The sequence below is a fragment of the Rhamphochromis sp. 'chilingali' genome, assembly GCF_963969265.1.
Source record: "Rhamphochromis sp. 'chilingali' genome assembly, chromosome: 7".
Taxonomy (NCBI): Eukaryota; Metazoa; Chordata; class Actinopteri; order Cichliformes; family Cichlidae; genus Rhamphochromis; species Rhamphochromis sp. 'chilingali'.
In genome coordinates, this window is record NC_137934.1 from 40,447,424 (window position 1) to 40,460,859 (window position 13,436).

Genomic DNA, 13,436 nt, shown 5'->3' on the forward strand with positions numbered 1-13,436 from the left:
TGAGAAAAGGAAGACAGGACAAAGACATGCTGTGGATTAATAACAAGTATGATTCAGTGCAGAGAGGTCTATTAACACACAGTGAGTGAGAAAGGTGACTGGAAAGGAAAAAACTCAATGCTTCATGGGAATCCCCTGGCAGCCTACATCTACTGCAGCACAACTAAGGGAGGATCCAGGGTCATCTGATCCAGCCCTAACTATATGCTTTAGCAAAAAGGAAAGTTTGAAGCCTAATCTTAAAAGTAGAGATTAATAAACGGCTTGCTTTCTGTTAATATTCAAATTTTCTTTCACGTTCCTTTGTGTCTGCATTTTGGTTCCACTCCTCAAATTCATACATATGTCTAACCGTTTTTCCCCACTCGGCGACACACCCGTCGGGGGTCAAACTCTGGTAATTCTGTTCTCAGACATGTGAAGCTAGAGACACCGGCAACCATAGTCAATTGTCTTCCAGGGGCCAGAGCAGGCGACATTGAAGGAAATTTAAAACTGCTGGCTAAGGGTAAACGTAAATTCAGTAAAATCATAATTCACGTCGGCAGTAATGACACCCGGTTACGCCAATCGGAGGTCACTAAAATCAATATTGAATCGGTGTGTAACTTTGCCAAAACAATGTCGGACTCTGTAGTTTTCTCTGGTCCCCTCCCCAATCAGACCAGGAGTGACATGTTTAGCCGCATGTTCTCCTTAAATTGCTGGCTGTCTGAGTGGTGTCCCAGAAACGATGTGGGCTTCATAGATAATTGGCAAACCTTCTGAAGGAAACCTGGTCTTGTAAGGAGAGACGGCATCCATCCCACTTTGGATGGAGCAGCTCTCATTTCTAGAAATATGGACAAATTAATTAAACCCCCCATAATATGACTATCCAGAGTTGGGACCAGGAAGCAGAGTTGCAGTCTTACACGCCTCTCTGCAGCTTCTCTTCTCCTGTTACCCCCCCCCCCAAAAAAAACATCTCCTTTGAGACTGTGTCAGCTCCCAAACAGACGAAAAACAAAATAAAAACCAGCAACAAACAACTTAAACATAAACAATTACAAAGAAAGAACAATCGATTTGCCTTACAGAAACCTGGTTGTAGCAGGATGATTATGTTAGTTTAAATGAATCAACACCCCCGAGTCATTCTAACTACCAGAAACCTCGAAGCACAGGCCGAGGGGGCGGTGTGGCAGCAATTTTTCACACCAGCCTATTAATTAATGAAAGACCAAGACAGACTTTTAATTCATTTGAAAGCCTGATGCTTAACATTGTCCACCCCAGCTGAAAAATTTTAGAAACCAGTCTTATTTGTTATCATCTATTGTCCACCTGGGCCTTACACAGAGTTTCTCTCTGATTTCTCAGACTTTTTATCTGATTTAGTGCTCAGCTCAAATAAAATAATTATTGTGGGTGATTTTAACATCCATGTAGATGCTAAGAATGACAGCCTCAACATGGCATTTAATCTGTTATTAGACTCAATTGGCTTCTCTCAAAATGTAAAAGAACCCACCCACCACTTTAATCACACTCTAGATCTTGTTTTTAACATATGGCATAGAAACTGAACATTTAACAGTGTTTCCTGAAAACCCTCTCCTGTCTGATCATTTCCTGATAACATTTACATTTACAATAATTGATTACACAGCAGTGGAGAGTAGACTTTATCACAGATGTCTTTCTGAAAGCGCTGTAACTATGTTTAAGAATGTAATCCACCCACTGTTATCATCTTCAATGACCTGTACCAACACAGAGCAGAGCAGCTATCTGAACGCTACCCCAACAGAGGTCAATTATCTTGTTAATAATAATTTTACCTCCTCACTACATATGACTCTGGATACTGTAGCTCCTGTGAAAACTAAGGTCTCAGATCAGAAGTACCTGACTCTGTGGTATAATTCTCAAACACGTAGCCTAAAGCAGATGACTCGTAAGCTGGAGAGGAAATGGCGTGTCACAAATTTAGAGGATCATCATAATTGGAGAAATATTTTGCTGATTTATAAGAAAGCCCCCCCAAAGCCAGAACATCTTACTATTCATCACTGATTGAAGAAAATAAGAACAACCCCAGGTTTCTCTTCAGCACTGTAGCCAGGCTGACAAAAAGTCAGAGCTCTTGTGAGCCAACCATCCCTTTAACGTTAACTAGTAATGACTTCATGAACTTCTTCACAAATAAAATTCTTATCATTAGAGAAAAAATTACCAATAATCATCCCACAGATGTAATATTATCTACAGCTACTTTTAGTACCGTTGATGTTAAGTTACTCTTTTTCTCCAATTGATCTTTCTGAGTTAACTTCTATAATTATTTCCTCCAAACCTCCGTGTCTTTTAGACCCCATTCCTACAAAACTGCTCAAAGAAGTCCTGCCATTAATTAATGCTTCAATCTTAAATATGATCAACCTATCTCTAATAATCGGCTATGTACCACAGGCCTTCAAGCTGGCTGTAGTTAAACCTTTACTCAAAAAGCCATCTCTAGACCCAGCAGTCTTAGCTAATTATAGGCCAATCTCCAACCTTCCTTTCATATCAAAAATCCTTGAAAGAGTAGTTGTCAAACAGCTAACAGATCATCTGCAGAGGAATGGTTTATTTGAAGAGTTTCAGTCAGGTTTCAGAGCTTATCACAGCACAGAAACAGCTTTAGTGAAGGTTACAAATGATCTTCTTATGGCCTCTGACAGTGGACTCATCTCTGTGCTTGTCCTGCTAGGCCTTAGTGCAGCGTTCGATACTGTTGACCATAATATCCTATTAGAGCGATTAGAGCATGCTGTAGGTATTACAGGTACTGCACTCCAGTGGTTTGTATCATATCTATCTAATAGACTACAATTTGTTCATGTAAATGGAGAGTCCTCTTCACCCACTAAGGTCAATTATGGAGTTCCACAGGGTTCAGTGCTAGGACCAATTCTGTTTACATTATACATGCTTCCCCTAGGCAGTATCATTAGAAGACATAGCATACATTTACACTGCTATGCAGATGACACGCAGCTCTGTCCATGAAGCCAGATAACACACACCAATTAGTTAAAGTGCAGGAATGTCTTAAAGACATAAAGACCTGGATGGCCGCTAACTTTCTGCTTCTTAATTCAGATCAAACTGAGGTTATTGTACTCGGCCCTGAAAATCTTAGAAATATGGTATCTAAGCAGATTCTTACCCTGGATGGCATTACCTTGGCCTCCAGTTATACTGTGAGGAACCTTGGAGTCATTTTTGACCAAGACATGTCCTTCAATGCACATATTAAACAAATATGTAAGCCTGCTTTCTTTCATTTGTGCAACATCTCTAAAGTTAGAAATATCCTGTCTCTTAGTGACGCTGAAAAACTAGTTCATGCATTTATTACTTCCAGGCTGGACTACTGTAATTCATTATTATCAGAATGTCCTAAAAACTCCCTGAAAAGCCTTCAGCTAATCCAAAATGCTGCAGCAAGAGTACTGACAGGGACTAGAAAGAGAGAGCAGATTTCTCCTGTTTTGGCTTCCCTTCATTGGCTTCCTGTTAAATCCAGAATTAAATTCAAAATTCTACTCCTCACATACAAGGTCTTAAATAACCAGGCCCCATCTTATCTTAATGACCTTGTAGTACCATATCACCCTATTAGAGCACTTCGCTCTCACTCTGCAGGCCTACTTGTTGTTCCTAGAGTATTTAAAAGTAGAATGGGAGGCAGAGCCTTCAGTTTTCAGGCCCCTTTTCTGTGGAACCAGCTTCCAGTTTGGATTTGGGAGACAGACACTATCTCTACTTTCAAGATTAGGCTTAAAACGTTCCTTTTAGCTGAAGCATATAGTTAGGGCTGGACCAGGTGACCATGAATCCTCCCTTAGTTATGCTGCAATAGACGTAGGCAGCCGGGGATTCCCATGATGCATTGAGTTTTTCCTTTCCAGTCACCTTTATAACTCAGTATGTGTTAATAGACCTCTCTGCATTGAATCATATCTGTTATTAACCTCTGTCTCTCTTCCACAGCATGTCTTTCATCCTGTTTTCCTTCTCTCACCCCAACCAGTCGCAACAGATGGCCGCCCCTCCCTGAGCCTGGTTCTGCCAGAGGTTTCTTCCTGTTAAAAGGGAGTTTTTCATTTCCACTGTTGCCAAAGCGCTTGCTCATAGGGGGTCATACAGTATGATTGTTGGGTTTTTCTCTGTACCTATGAAGCGCCTTGAGGCGACTTTTTTTGTGATTTGGTGCTATATAAATAAAATTGAATTGAAATTGAATTGTACTTCTGTATACTGTGACATTTACAGTTGCTTAGTTAATTAAGTGACTTAATTACTCACTTTTATTTACTAATTGAATTACTAAATGAAGCTGGAATTGTGCATTCTGCAGTTTTTAATAGTGTGTTATTAGTTTTTAAAGAAACAATATGCATTTTATACCATATTGTAAAAAGTATAAGGTAAGTTGAATTTAAAATATAATTAATAAAGTGTTGACTTTTTTCATCAATTCTTGTAGATACACAGAGTCGAGACTGAGCCTGATGATCATACTGAATCAGATGACAGCGGCAGGAATCTCCAAGTTCAACTGCGGATTGCAGATGCAATTATATTAATTCAGATTAATATAAACTCTTCAAGGGTCAAAATCTGCACACACATCATTCTGCATAGTGAAGGTCAGACAATTTGTGCATTGATCTTGAGAAGTAAGACTCATTAATTAATAGTAATATAATTAGACAAATGTTGAAACTTTATATTTCGATACATTTTGTCAACAACAAAAGAAACCAAGCTGTGCAGGCACTGATAACTGAACCTAAAGACCTTCATTTTTGTCAAGATTTGCCTGATTTAACTGTTGTTACCCTTGTTTAGAGTTCACCTTAATATGTATAAAAATGTGAAAAGATTTTGATGTGTGTTAGAATGATTGTTTAATTGGCAAGGTTTGAACGAACAATTTTCAGAAGCCTCAAAATTCATCTGTTACTATTCCACGAATGTTTCAAATAAATTTCACCTCCATTTCAACATTGAATACGACTGTGGACATAAGAGCTAAAAGGTGCTGTCCACGCATGTGTCCGCTAAGCCCCAGAAGGGTATAACCTGGGTCAAATGTGTTATTGTGTCTGACACACCTACAATATGAGGACTCGCAGAGTGACGTCACTGAAAGTGTGTTTAAAGTGTGTTAAGTTCCAAAACTGGCCAGTAGGCGGTGAAACTGAAAGTGAGCAAAAACGCTAAACACACTTAAACACACTTTTTCATAAAATTGTGATGTTTCAGGACTTCCGAGATTTTTGGTTTGGGAGCATGTTGGGAGCCTCTAGAACACTTTAGAAGGCTCAGAAAAATGAGGACCTCAAAAATGTCCTCATTTTTCTGAGCGTCCTCATTTTGTGAGTGTGTTATCATAAAATTGTCCTAAGATGTCATGAAAACAAGTACACACACACACACACACACACACACACACACACACACACACACACAATGTGGATGCCAATAAGCTTTCAGACTCACAGATTCTCAGCGTACATGAACATGTACATTTCTAATGCCACATTTCGAATGCTACAGCGAGCAGAGCACGTTACAAATGCAGGCCCTGCATGTGTTTGTCAGAGATACTTGAAATTTAACGGCAATGGTTTGTTTGTATAAACAAACATGCATAAACTTTTCCAATAAGCAGATCTTCAGCTCTGCTTTTGACCCTTTATTTGCTAACATTTCTGAAACTTCAATACGCACAGTTTGCTTTTGACAGTTCTGTGTTATATTGTACAGCACGTGTGGATATTAGTGAATTACTAAGTAAAGTAAAGCTTTGGTTATTGATTAGCTGTATGGTGCATCAGCTGTCATGTTTATGCTGGCACTCTGCATGTCACACAGCTGCAAAGTTTTCCCTTTTCTCTTCAAGCTGTTGCAAAATCTTCTTCTTCAAAAAAGAGGGTTACCGGGGCTCACCCTGCACCCGGCCTGGGGAGGGAGGGGCCACTGTTGCAAGCAATTCAGTGCGTGTACCGCTGCAGTGAGATCTCAGTCCAGAACAATAAAGGTACAGAAATAGTGTTGGTTTGTTTTTTCTCTCTGACCAAAGCTGAAAATACTGCAGCCAGTTCCTGTCCATTAGTCTCTGGTGGATTAAATTCAAATTTTTTATTTGTCACGTACACAGTCATACACAGTACGATATGTAGTGAAATGCTTGGACAACTGCTCGTGACCTGATTAGCACAAGAGAACTGCAGCTACTGGTGATTTTAGTAATTGAGTACTGTATTGATCTTTCCACTGATTAATTGAGTAACCAGTTAAAATATACTTTCAAAAATAGCCTTTACTCTGTCTTCTTGAAGTAGTTCCAACAGTATCTCCTGGATGAGGTCACTTTTTAGCCGTACCTCTGTGGGCTACACTGTGTGTGTGCAGACAGACTTCAGTTCCACATTAAACTACAACAACTGTGTAAAGCTCAGGCTTAGGTAAAAGCATGTTTGTGTGACTTTGAGTACTTTAGTGCTCCACTTGAGAGCATAAGGTCTAAACTACAAGTGGAATATAAGTTATATAGTTATAGTGTCTATGATATGGCATATAAGCAGCAGGCTACAGCCATGAGATCGTCCGTTCTTCTGCTGTAGCTTGAGGACATTGCCTCATTTGGCCTCTGCTCTCAGGGGATCTGGGCAGAACATGCTGAGCCATTAAGATGCTCTTTCACTTTCATTTCCCTTGAGATGCAGTTCTTCTAAGTTTGCTGTCTCATCAAGCATGAGTCAGCGAACTTAACACTGTTTTGGGTTCAAATGTGCTTTTAAATCAAACCCCAGCTAAGGTCTGATAGCCCCTGGAACTTCGAATTGGTTTATTTTACTTAGTCAACCCCGCCACACAGTTATTTAAATGTATACTTTTCTACTACAGCTCCTGATTTGATCTTTTTCTTGGACATATTAGACAATAAACTACTGCTAGATTTTTAAAGTTGGTGGTTGCCATATTTTGGTATTGCTGGTCACAACGATCCCTTCTCCAGTGCCTCCTGTTAGTAGATTTTAGATGATCCAGTCTGTGTTATTCTCAAACTAGCATTGCTGGCTGAGAACTGGTGTGTGATAAGGCACCAGCTCCAAACTGGCACTTTAATTACATGACGTGCTTTTAGAGCCAGGATTGAGTGTACAGGAGACACCAACACACATGAATGAAAACTTAGAAACAGCTGAAACCCATCAGAGGTGCTGAGGCAGACTGAGACATAGCTCTGCCTCCACCACTGACATGGTTCCTGCCTCCTCCTCATTCAGTAACACTCACTCCCCTGCCAGCCCAAATGGCAGCAGCCCACGCAGTCTCCAGCGTTACCTCGAAACTAAGAGGCGCTCTGCGCACTGAACAAACATCCATACGCACCACAGATAAAGAGTGCACACAGCATTCAGTCACTGTGATATGCCGCCTCCTCTCCTCCTCTTTGCTGTCACCATCATCCCACTGGTGAAAGTGCTCCAAAAATGTTCTGATTTCAAGTGTGCGCTCTTGTAAAAGCAAGTGGAGAAAAAGCCAAATCACTGAAAGTATTCTCCAGTAACAATGTTTCCATGCTGCTTCCTGAGGAACAGCTTTCTAAAATAGGCGACAAAAAACAAACTCATTTCACAATTTACTGAAAAGACAGAACAAAAGACTTGCTAAAAGATGTTTTTGTCTGAAAGCACCACGGAGCGATTTCTCAGCCAGGTGACAGGATTTAATAGGCTGTCAGCAGAGACAAGCATGAGAGTGCTCAGAATGGTGTGTGCTACTGTACACCAGTACAAAATGTGCCGTTTGAAAATCAGAACTATTCATGTATATATACTTTATTTGAAATGGGCTTTCATAAGCCTGTCTGTTCAAACGGAAACTGGATTCATCTCTGAAAGGCAAAGATTAAGAGTGAAAAGGGAGATGAGGTTGAAATAAATTTTTAAATGATATTTGCAGCTTAGTTTTTCTACATTTGGAAACTTTCACTTTACATATAGTTATGTTTTGGTTTTATAATGTGCTGAAAAATCAAGTTAAAGCACCTTATGTGTACTCGCATTGTAATTTAAGTCCTGTTGCTTTTTTAAAGTTTACAGCCCAAAACTATCCAGTCTAAGTCTTCAGGTCCCAAAGTCAAACGAACACTGCAGCATCACTGAGAGTTACAAACGGTCTAAAGTCTTTCAGCTGTAATAAAATGATCAGCGTTCTGCTCTACCAGGTGTAACAATTAAGTTTAACATCCAGGCAATGAAAACAGAATTTATTACATCTAACAGAGTTAGAAGTTAGCAGGATGTTAGCTCGCTAGCTTCCACCTAAACATGATATAGCATGTTCTGACTGAGAGGTTTCTGAGAAATTAAAACGTACAGCTCTGCTATCACTTCCAACATAAATGAAGACAGGAAACTAAACAGCAGTGACGTTTGTAGGGTTACTGAAGTTGGGCTAGCTGCTATATAATGATGTGCTCTCAGGCCTCCCAACGTGTAACATACGGACGACTTGTCACAGTCGTGGGTGTGTTAGACGTTGGGATGAGAACATGTTGTAACTATGCTGCTGCATGGGCTGGGCTGTAGTTACATCGTAAGGTTTAAACTGAGCTTTAAAATGAACAGTGGTAATAAAATCCCAGCGAGGCCGACGGCAATCACGGCCTTTTCTAGGGGCTCGTTCAGATGAACTAGAACAAGATGGAAACCATTCAAACAAGTTAAAAACACACCAGCCTTAATCTCCAAAGGCTGATTCTGTTCATCTGGACGTTTTCAGTGGGAGAATCGCTTCACTCATCCAAGTGACTTCTTCAGTCTGCAGGTTTCCAATCTTATGAACAGGACATTTGCACAATGACTGAAACCAGCCCACTGATGGAACAATGGGCAGAATCATCAGAATCAACTTTTGGAGATTTACTTACCTGGATGATTGAGAATGCATCAAGACACGAGCCTTAATAAACACAGCAGTTTGGGTCCAGAAGCAGGGTTCATACATCATCACAGGACAGGACCAGAAGTCTATCGGTAAACCCGTAAAAATAATGCTAAAGAAAACAAGCTTACCTTTTTTCAGTTTAGGTCAAACATTATCATGTGCACTATGCACACACATCAGCATGTGAAACATCTGTATCCTTCTGCAGGTTCTGAGAGTTAGATCTGGTTAAGATTTATTTACTTTTCTTTGAAAGTTAATCTGATATGGTTCAAAAATAAAAGCACAGTGTAGAAAATTATGTCTTTTTAAAAATGAGGCTGCAGTTTAATGCACAGTCTCAGCGGACAAGCTTTAAAGTGGCCTAATGCAAAACAAGCACTGCAGCTAGAAAGTATTACACTGCATTCAGTTTTCTCACCATCTGATTATGAATGAGTCACCTTATAAACAGCAGGGATGCTTCTGCACATGCTCGGTACGGGCCTGCAATCAAGCAAAACATCTGCCATCATCTATCAGCAGAGGATTATGGTCCACTGGAGGATTAACTCGTCACTAATCTTACCTTCACAGTAGGAAAGGAAGGAGAGACAATTCACACTGGGCCGCCCGCACATAATAATCAGCCACACACACACACACACACACACACACACACACACACACACACACACACACACACACACACACACACACACACACACACACACACACGCACACACACGCACACACACACACACATATGAATCTATGTGTGTGTGTGTTACCGTCCTACACAAAGTGAAGTGCCACAGTGTAATTGGGATTTAAATGAACAATGCAACTGGAGCAGGGAAGTAGAGATACAGGTGATTAGCAATGTTGGCACAACTTCATTAAACAAAGCTCAATAAGAAGTTGGGGAAGTGATTTTCCCAGCGTGAGTGGGTAGGCTATAAAACCAATCAAGTCTCCAGTGATGATTGACTGCATGTGTCTTTTCCTGGTTGGAGCGCTCAGTCTAATCCCCTTAATGATGATTACTAACACGACGATAATACACAAGCAATTATGTCTGTGACAGTCCTCACCTGAGGCTCACAGGCAGAGTCAGGAGGAAAGAAAGATCTAATATTTCTCCAAACTCCATGTCTGCTCAGTCTTATTATCAGTATGCATCATAATAAGCTTTGACTGGTCCTGAGAACAGCAGGAGGCAAGAAATGCCAATCACCACGTTTGAAGATATAATCAAGTTATCACGGAGACACATTCAGAGTTTCTCTCATTATAAAGAAAATATGAATCTCAGTTAGTTTAATTCTCCTTTTCTTTTTCAAACTAAACAGAGCAGCTGACTGGATAAGGTTGTGGAGCGAGAACCCTGAGCCTTCTATGAAATCTCTTCACATCTTAACACTAGTAAGAATTGTAAACAAAGTTGGATTCATCACTCCATAAGACCGGCTGCCACTGGTCTTTAGTCCTGTTCTTTTATAATTTGGCATCCTCAGCCTTGTTTCTCTCCTTAAGTGCAGCTTCCTGACAGCCGCCCTGCCACTGAGCCCATTTCTGATCAGGCTTTGATTAGATGGATCCAGGTCCAGACGCATCTGTCAGATCACGTGTTAGGTTTCTGGCACAGCACTGGTTCTTTAAGGTGCCACTTTATGCTTACATGATCCGCAGGTCAGTGTCATCAAGAGGCTTAAGAAACAAACAATATGAAAGTCTTCTGTAGAGACCGGACTGAAAATGAGTGGAAGAGCAGCCATGTCCAGACTTTCAGAAAGCCAAAGTTAAAAATGACTCCACTCACATTTATTCAAGAGTTCAAATTACTTTAGCCATCATTTATGCTTTGTTCTATGGACAGCCACAAAGGAGGGTCACAAGAGCCATCTCATGGGGTCTCTGCAGAATGTCCAAAAATCAAGAACACTTCCAATAAAGTCACATTAAAAATCCAACACAAATCTAGCTTGACAATTATCATATTACGTAAGAAAAAAAGCTGATCATTTCTGGAGAGCTGCCCTCAGTACGATCGTTGTTCCGCCTACTCTGCTGTACCAAGTAGTCTTCTGTATCACTTCCAGCCCAGATGTCCCTGAGACAAACTGAGGAAAACTGTGGACTGAATCCACAAGGACAAAGAGAGCACCTGACAGCTTCTACACACATCTACATTGTACTACATGAACAGTGGACCGGACGTTTCAGGCCTCCTTTAACACAACAGAGCATGAAACACAAAGAAGTGGCAGCAGGTGAAAGAGCACCACCGCGCAGCACGCAGATAACCTCGGCATCATCCTACCGTCAGTGTTTTGTCATTCAACACGAGGAATCCCATTCCTGATGCATTACTCCAGGAACATGAGCTGCACTGCTGCAGTACGTAGATGATGCACTTGGAGCCACAATCAAATCCTGATGTGTTGCTTCTACATCCAGTACTGATGTTGATCGCTGTTGTTTCTGCACTGACTCTCACCTCAATGCACCAAAAAAGAAAGCATCTACCAGAGGAATTGATCCTGAACTACAGGATTAATAGTCGTTATGTTAGAAGCTTTCAGATGAGAAATAATAAATATTACATTTATAGCTTCAAGGCCAGTTTTATTCATTAGCTGAATAATTAAAAATCGATGGGGGAATTAATACAATATTAATAATTTGCACTAAACAACTATAGATTCATATTTTGGTAATGCTGACATCTCTAAGGTGGCAGTGAGTGGAAAAAGTGAACAACATGTAACACTCTTTTGTTTTTATTGCCTTTCATCCATCTTATGCAGTGACACTGAGTTCATTCATATACAAGGCACCATTTCACACAAGGAATTTTAACAGCCCCACCCTGCAATCGGACGTATCCGTGAGAACTTTATCCACATATTATCCCAGTTTTGAAAGAAAAACACCCCCAATCAGTACAGGTGGCTGATATCCCCAAGGTGTCCAGGCAGGAAGCACACAAACACAATCGGAGTCAGTCAGTTTATTCCAGATGAATGAGCCCAGAACAGGAGTCACATAGGCACCCTAAACCATCTCACTGTCCTAACCTGTGACCTTCTGACTCTGTGGAGTCATTTTACTCACCTGCACCTGCAACGTGAGGTCATGACCACATGCTGGGTCATGCTGGGTCCACATGCTGCCAGAGCCTGCAGGTGCATGTTTCAGTGTCAGTATTCCTCACTTCACTGCTGTTAGTCACCCACACCTTCTTCAGTCAGTGGAGCTTTCTCGCGTGTTTCCACGTGTTGAAGTGGCTCTAATGCTGGGCAGACATTGTGCGATTTTTGGCCCATTTTGAGCCGATTTTTGAGTCGTGCGACCGTTTTGGCGATCGGCCCGATTTTGGCCTTCAACGTGCATCGTGTAGTATACGTGGGGTAACGAGAAGCGATTGACCAGCTCCCGATCATCAATCGCTTGGGTTTGAAATCTTCGCGATCGTCGTGAGGGTGTCACCGCAGTTTCTCACACTGCGCACGCGCAAACACAAATGTCAGCGAAAAAGACGGAGCAGCACGGCTGTGCAGCGTGTGATGTGGACACAAGCGATGGAGGTACAACTTGTAGAACTTTAGAAAGCTCATCCGAGCCTTTTCGATGTGGCCTCACAAAATTATCACGACACAACAACCGTGAAAATAGTTGGATCTACACTGCTGCTCAATCACAGCTGATCAATGTTTTTCATTAGCAATTTAGCAAAGTTGATGGTGGTGGTGTGTCTGTGTGAGTGAAAGACAGAGAGAGAGGGAGCGACAGATTTTCTGTTATAACCTTCATTTTATGGAGGCACAGTGTGAGCACTCAGGTCGCATCAGAGCATCGGGCCGTATAGTGTGAGACCTGCATCGTGACCTATGAACTTCTAACCCCTGCGAGTCAATCGTGCAGTTTGAGCAGGAGCTGAATCGCGCGACTGAAAAAATCGCACAGTGTCTGCCCAGCTTAAGGTTTAAGCTTTCAGCTGACATGTCAATAAAGACATTTGATAAGAAAAGCAGCATGGTGTGCATATTTAGTGTGTGTGACGGTCGTGTGTGTTATCAATGCAAATTTAAAAGCTCCATTCAATCAAAAATATGTTACAAATATTCCTCATTGTTTTTTAACTTTCACGTGCCTCTGGTGAGATTTCTTGTTATCGTATGAATCCGACGGTTATGAAACCTTCACACGTCAGTATTAAAAGTCCAGCCCACGTGCAGCTGCAGACTACTGTCCATGATGCCACCATGCTGCTTACACATTTGCTCCAGAAGCCCTGAGTCACAGCTCGCTGCATGACTCAACATTCCCTCGACAAAAAAGGGAAGGAATTCGTACTCAGTGGCCTTCAGATGGGAACGAGGACCTCAAACGTCCACTTAAGTCTTTGCCTGGCAACCGACCACATGTGTTTTGCTGGTATCATAGTCGAGCAATGT

At 41.3% G+C, this 13,436-nt stretch overlaps 1 protein-coding gene across 2 annotated transcripts in view; it reads right to left on the reverse strand.

Annotated features, from left to right (window-relative positions):
• The window catches only part of chst11 (carbohydrate (chondroitin 4) sulfotransferase 11), a 127,872-nt gene that overhangs the window by 54,168 nt on the left and 60,268 nt on the right, over positions 1-13,436 (reverse strand). The window lies entirely within an intron of this gene.